The sequence below is a fragment of the Microtus oregoni genome, unplaced genomic scaffold, assembly GCF_018167655.1.
Source record: "Microtus oregoni isolate MIOR12 unplaced genomic scaffold, Mior012 000009F_ref0000495, whole genome shotgun sequence".
In the NCBI taxonomy this organism is placed as follows: domain Eukaryota; kingdom Metazoa; phylum Chordata; class Mammalia; order Rodentia; family Cricetidae; genus Microtus; species Microtus oregoni.
Genome location: NW_024543068.1, coordinates 20,728,808 through 20,736,203, shown reverse-complemented (window position 1 = coordinate 20,736,203; position 7,396 = coordinate 20,728,808).

Genomic DNA, 7,396 nt, shown 5'->3' with positions numbered 1-7,396 from the left:
ACACACACAGCCTTCACACACACACACAAGCATTTCACACACATACACACACACTACAATGTAAATAATTCGAAGATAAACATACCCATCCACACAAAATATTATGTTCATAGTAATTTTATTCCATAATTACTGACAACAAAGCAACTAAGATGGCATTTAATAGGCCAGTTGATAAGTTGTGGTATATCTATACAATAAAGTGTTATTTGGCAATAAGAAGAATGATCTATCAAATGATACAAAGATACAGACTAGGCAGTGGTAGTTCACACTTTTAACCCCAACACTCAGGAGGCAGAGGCAGGCGGATCTCTGTGAGTTTGAGGCCAGCCTGGTCTACAGAATAAGTTCCAAAAACAAAACAACAACAACAACAACAACAAAAAAGCTACAAGTGAATATGAAGTAGATATTGTGGAATCAGAAAAACCTATAGACACTGTATAATTCCAAGTATATAATATTCAGAACAAAGCAAAAAGAGAGAAGACAGACAAGTCAGCAAGAACAGAGAAGTGGTTCTAAGGACTTAGGCTGAGCAAGGCTGGATAGGCAGAGCAGGGGCTTCCGGAGCAGCAATTCACACGACACTGTGGTGATGAGCACATGCGTCTGCCTTGGTCAGAACCCACAAAACCTCCAGCACAGGGAGTAGGTGTTAATCTGTGAAAAATTCAGAAAACTGCTGGGGAAGTGCAAAGTTCCAGCACAGGAGACAGAATGCTATAGCACAAATAATAAAAACCCAGAGACAGATATGGGGTTCAAGCTGAGAAGCAAAGAGGCCAACCACTAGAGAGACTTTTTTTTTTTTTTTTTGGATTTTTCAAGACAGGGTTTCTCTGTAGCTTTTTGGCTCCTGTCCTGGAACTAGCTCTTGTAGACCAGGCTGGCCTCGAACTCACAGAGATCCGCCTGCCTCTGCCTCCCGAGTGCTGTGATTAAAGGCGTGCGCCACCACCACCGCCAGGCACTAGAGAGACTTTTTATCTCTACCAAATCTTCAGACCAAAAGGGTGAGATCCTGTCTCCAGGAATCCTCAGACTCCTCACTCCACTGAGTTCCTGTCTCTTCCCCTTTATATTCCTCTCGCTGCCCAACCATATCGCTCTTATCTCCTCCTCCCTAGAGCTGGGACACTGGGATTAAAGACGCGAGCTGGATCTCTTTCTGGACTTTGTGTAGCCCAGGGTGGCCTTGAACTCACAGAGAGTTCTGGAATTAAAGGTGAGTGTCACCACTCCCTGGCCTGTAAGGCTGACTAGCGTGGCTGCTTTGCCCTCCGATCTTCAGGCAAGCTTTATTTATTAAAACACAAATAATATACCACCATAGAATGCGACAAAAGGATCCACAGAATTAAGGAACTATGAAACAATCTCACTGGGGATGGATGGGCTAGTTCATCATCACTGTCAACCCAGTTTAGAATCATGGAAAAACACCTCTGGCTAAGTCTGTGAAGGTGTTTCCAGAAAGGTATAACTGAGTATGGAAGACCAGTCCTGAGGGTGGGCAGCACCATGACCTGGGCTGTGGTTCCAGAATCATTTAAAAAGAGGGGATGGAGGGCTGGAGAGATGGCTCAGTGGTTAAGAGCATTGCCTGCTCTTCCAAAGGTCCTGAGTTCAATTCCCAGCAACCACATGGTGGCTCACAACCATCTGTAAAGTCGTCTGGCGCCCTCATCTGGCCTTCAGGCATACAGACAGAATATTGTATACATAATAAATAAATATTAAAAAAAAAAAAAAGAGGGGATGGAGAAAGGGCCCAGAACTGACACAGCAGCTCACAGTAAGTCCGGGTTCAGGGAACCCGGCGACCTCTTCCGGCCCCACAGGGACCAGGCAAATGCATGACACACAGGCATGCATGCAGGAAAACCACTCAAGCATATAAAATAAATCAAAATAAAACATAACTGAGTACCAGAATTCTCTTTGCGTTTCCTGACTGCACATGTCATGTGACCAGCTGCTCCTGCTCCTATTGTGCCTTTTCCACTATGATACTCCATCAAGATGCTCCAGCCCAGTGCTTCTCAACCTTCCTAACGCTGTGACCCTTTAATACAGTTCCTCATGTGGTGGGGAACCCGAACCATAAAATTATTTTCATTGTTACTTTGTAACTATAATTTTGCTACTGTTATGAATTATAATCTAAATATTTGTGTTTTCTGATGGTGTTAGACGACCCCTGTGAAAGGGCCATTTGACCCTCAAATGGGTTGCAACCCACAGAAAAACTGCTTTAGACAGATACTGTAGAGTGCTTTGGAGGACCGTTAGGATAAATGAGTAGTTTATCTCCTTGGATTATATGCAGTGACTTTTTAATAACCTGACCAGGGCTCTGCGCCTTACTAGGTCCATTAGGAACTCAAGAACTTTAAAGGTGGGTTCCATGCTGAAGAGCTGAAGGAGGGAGTCAGGGCAGAGCTGGGTCACAAGACAGGAGAGCATGCAGGGAAGGCTAACTGTGAGGCAGAGACTAGGGTCTTAGCAGTGGGCTGACGGTCCTTGCGTAGCAACGAGGACAGAGGAGGGGGGGGGGGGAGTCAGTGCCCGCACCCAGCACCCGATGCCTGGACGGCTAGCTTCCTGAGGAGCACAGCTGTTCCTCTGAGACTTGCCTCTTTTCCTGTGCTCATTCAACCCTGACAAACCTCCAAACAGTAGGCAGCAATTTCCTTTTCAAATTGTATCTCAGGGCAACCCAAATCATCGATGATGAAAACGTTTCTCTTTATAAGACCACTGTAAGTAATAATTAGGACGAGTCCTGCTAGAATACTATCATTTTTCAAAATTAAAAAAAAATCTTTTTATTTTATAGCTATGGATGTTTTGACTGACTGTATGTCTGTGCCTCATGTAGACGCAGTGTCTGAGTGGCCATCGGCTCAGCAGGGACTGGAGTTACCGACAACTGTGAGCTGCCGTGTGGGTGCTGAGAATTGAACTCAAATCCTCTGCAAGAGCAGTCAGTGCTCTTAACTGCTGAGCCATCTTGCTGGTCCCATTTTATAAAACCTTAATAGAATAAGAGTCGCAGACAAGACCTCAGGTGCAACTGGCATCATGGAAGCGCTGGGTCAGGATGTGAGTAGCTCTTGAGCGATGCACCCTCTTTTCACACAACTAGTAATTCTTTGTATTAAGTGCAGACCAAGGCACAAAAGAGATTTTTAAAAGAAAAAAAAATCCATACATATTCTCAAGAAACCAAACTGAGTCAGGCAGTGGTGGTGCACGCCTTTAATCCCAGCACTCTGAAGGCAGAGGCAGGTGAGTTTGAGGCCAGTCTGGTCTACAGAGCAAGTTCCAGGAAGGCTCCCAAGCTACAGAGAAATGCTGTCTTGAAACAAACAAACAAACAAACAAACAAAAAATTTGGCTTTTCACATTGGGACTCTGAATGGCAAAGCTGTTTTAACAAGTTGAGAACTGTAAGTTTGTCCTTCTAAATCAGTGGTTCTCAACCTGTGGGTCTCAACAGTTCTTCAGTTCATAGCAGTCTTGGCCTGCTGCCAGATTGCAGTGTTTCTGTTTAGTCCAAAGTAAAAGCAGTGCCTCTCTGTGGGCAGCATAGGGCAGGCCCTTTGGTAGAGGCCTCTCTGTAGCTTCCACATAGCAAGGCTGAGTCTTGGCTTCCAAAGAACACTGCTGTCTCCTGGATTTAGAATAAATTCCGTGTTGGTTGTCTTCCAGGAACCAGCTTGTGGCCAACACATCAGTAGTTCTTCAGATTTGGAAACAAATCAGGACTGTTTTCTTCCCAAGAGGCAAACACTTCGGGTAACTGGCGGCAGTTCTTAGAAAGGATTAAAATGTGAACTCAGACCCCCACTCCCAAGCTATCTGGAAGCCAGGAAAGTATATTTATGGGGAAAGAGGTTTGTATAAATACTTTCTTCAGTGGCCTGTACGGTCCAGTTGAGTCCAAGCATTCGGTGTTCAGTGAATGATACCAAATTAGGAGCTCCTGACACCCAGACACGAGGGCTCGCCTCCCCAGGACCTTTCAGGCTGGCCTGGATACCAGGAGATTTGTCCACACACATGTAAGTGAGAATGAACGTCTCGGGGCTTTGCAGGAAACTACCCCATGCTCAGGACCAGTGAGCAGGAGAATGCTAAAACAAACAAACAAACAAAAACAAAACAAGCTGGAGAGATGGGTTAAGAGCACTGGGTTTGATTCCCAGCATCCACATGACGGCTCATAACCATCATTAACTCCAGTTCTAGGGGATCTGATGTCTGCAGTGAGTCTTTCTCTGTCCCCCAGTCAGCTCCCAAATAACGACACAGAGACATATGAATTATGAAAGCTTGGCCTTAGCTTAGGTTTGCCCCACTAACTCTTATTACTTAAATTAACCCATATTTTCTTTTATTAACCTACATTCTACCACGTGACTTTTATATCCTTCTTATTCTGTGTGTAAGGCTTGTCTGTGTCTTCTCGTGGTGTCTCTCTTGGGCTTAGATTCATCTTGAGTCTCCTCTTTCTGCCTGAAAGTCCCGCCTATCTCTCCTGCTTAGCTATTGGCCATGTAGCTCTTTATTAGACCAATCAGGAGGCACCTTAGGCAGAGACTCATCTTCACAGTGTAAACTAATATTCCTGTAACAGGTGTCTGCTTCTGAACTCTGAGAATACCAGCCTGTATGTGGTGCATAGACATACATGTGAACAAAACACTCATGCACATAAAATAAAATTTAAAAATTAGGGAGGAGGAAAGGAGAGAGAAAATGCTAGAGAAACAACGTGACGCTGGACTTCTATTTTAAGAGGGTTGTACCATGTACCCCGGGTTGGCCTTAAGCTTCTGAGCCAGCCTGGCCTCCGCAGTGCTGGGATCACAGGCATGTACCTCCACAACGGGCTGATGCTGGCATGTTAGTGAGGAAATGACAAGCAAAATTCCTGACTCCTTTTCCCATATATGGCATCATCAGGGCCTCACTGGAGAACACTCCTAAGTACTTTGGACCTTCATAATCAAGAAAACTATTCAGAAGAACTATGCCCTGAAAAACATGGATGAGTTAAGATACTGCAACGATTTAAACTGAAAAGTCTGAACCAACTTCAGGTACTCACAGTCAGTGGCCAAGGGCTGACATTTGGGACTCTCTTCCTTGGAAGACCCAAGCAGAAACAAGGGTGAAATATGGGAGAATTTGGATTCCCCCAGATCCAAGGACAGGCTTACCCGGGGAAGATTTGAGTCCCGACACCTTCCTGTACAGCCTGTGGGGGACCACAGGGCATGGATGCCACAGCTTGAGTTCATAACTGATCTGACCACATCTGAGGTTGAGCTGGGTTGCTCTGCTTTCCCATCAGCACAATGGGGAGATCTTGTAAGTTTGTGGGGAGGATGGTATATACAAATCTCTGGCAATTGTGTGATTTATTTATTTTTTTTAGACAGAGTCTCTATGTAGCTGTGGCTATCCCTGGTACTTGCTATGTAGACCAGGTTGGCTTTGAACTTACAGAGATCTGCCTGCAGAGTGCTGAGATTAAAGGCGCACACCACCACCACTGGCCCCTGTGGGTTATATGATTCACAATGGATGGTAAAGCCTGTGGGAAAGGTCTCTAGAAGGATCCGCACGTCTTTTGACATTTAAAAGCCATCTTAAACTTAGGGCTAAGTTCAAGTTTTCATGGTATCTCTGTTAGACACACTACAGACATAGTATTTAGTCATAATTCCAAAACCGCCTCATTTTTATCACTTAAAAGTGTTATTTATTATTATTGTGTTTGTGTGTAGGAGGGGTTGTTGACAGAGGTTTCTGTCCCACCAGGTCCTGTAGTAATATGGTGCGGCGGGGCTGCGTCCCCAACACCCCAGCCGCCTGCTCGGCTAGCTTATACCCGAAATAACAACACACAAACTGTATTCATTTAAAAACTGCTTGGCCCATTCTCTTCTAGGCTAATTCTCACATATTAATTTAGCCCATTTCTAATCATCTGTGTATGGTACCCCAAGGTGCGCTTACCAGGAAGATTCTAGCTTATGTCCATCCTGGGTCGGAGCTTCATCCCGGGAGCAGGGCATGGCGTCTCTCTCAGGCATCTGCTCCCGAGAGGACAGCTGTCGAGACTCTGACCTCACTTCCTCTTCCTCCCAGCGTTCTGATCTGTTTACTCCACCTACCTATGTCCTAACCAATAAAATGGGCCAGGGCAGTTCCTTTATTAGCCAATGACCTTGCTCCATCAAGGTCCTGCAGTCTTTCAGTCCCAAAGAAACACACAGAGGTCTACATTAATCATAAATTGGTCGGCCTATTAGCTCAGACTTCTTATTAATTCTTAGATCTTAACCCATTATTCTTGTCTGTGTTAGCCACATAGCTTGGTACCTTTCATCGGCGAGGCATTCTCATCTGTATCCTCTACATCTGGGTGACAAGTACAGACTGACTCCTCCTCCCAGATTTCTCTTGTTCTTGTTGTCGTCCCCCCCCCCCCCCACTTCCTGCCTGGTCGCCCTGCCTATACTTCCAGCCTGGTTACTGGTCAGTCAGCTTTTTATTAAAATAACACAAGTGACAGGATAAAAGACCATTGTCCCACCACATAGGGTGTGGGCATGCCATGGCATGCTTCCGAAGATCAAAGGGCAAGGGACAAGAGTTCATTTTCTCCTACTGTGCGGGTTCTGGGGATTGAACCCAGGTCGTCAGGCTTAGGGGCAAGTCATTTCATCAGTGAACCATCTCAACCATCCATTTTCCACCCATTTTAATATCACAAAACTATGACTATGGAACCCAGCCACAGATGCCATGCACACAGCACAGATATTCAACTACATGGTTTCTGTTGTTTTATCTTCGGCACGGTGACAGCGCCTTAATCTACCGCTATTTCAGCCAGCAATTGTGACTCCCACAGTTGTTGGCCTGCTTCTCTGGCCACAGCCTGTCTGCTCAGGTGGCAGGCTGGTGGAAATTTTATTCCCACAGGCACTGGCTGTTAGGACTCAGACATTATGCTGGCCCTGTCACCTGATAGGATACACCCAGGCAGTATCCTGGCCAGCCCAGGGTCCTATGGCTGCTACGTCACTACATGGTTTATACGCAGGTGCAAAAGGTCCCTTTGAGAGACAAGCTCTGCCCATTTCTGCTCCATTCCCACTGCTCTTCTGAAGAGGCAGGCTCGCTCTTGCCTCTTCTTCCTCTTCCCCTTTTTTCTGTATCTCTCTCTTTCTCTCTTCCCTCCCCCACTCCCCTTTATCTCAATAAAACTCCCACATAAGCTCTGCCTGCATGGTGTGTCTGTCCCTCACTAGCTGTGGGCCTTCACCCACCTGGTGGCCCCTTGACCTACCAAGGTCTGTCTCCCACCACT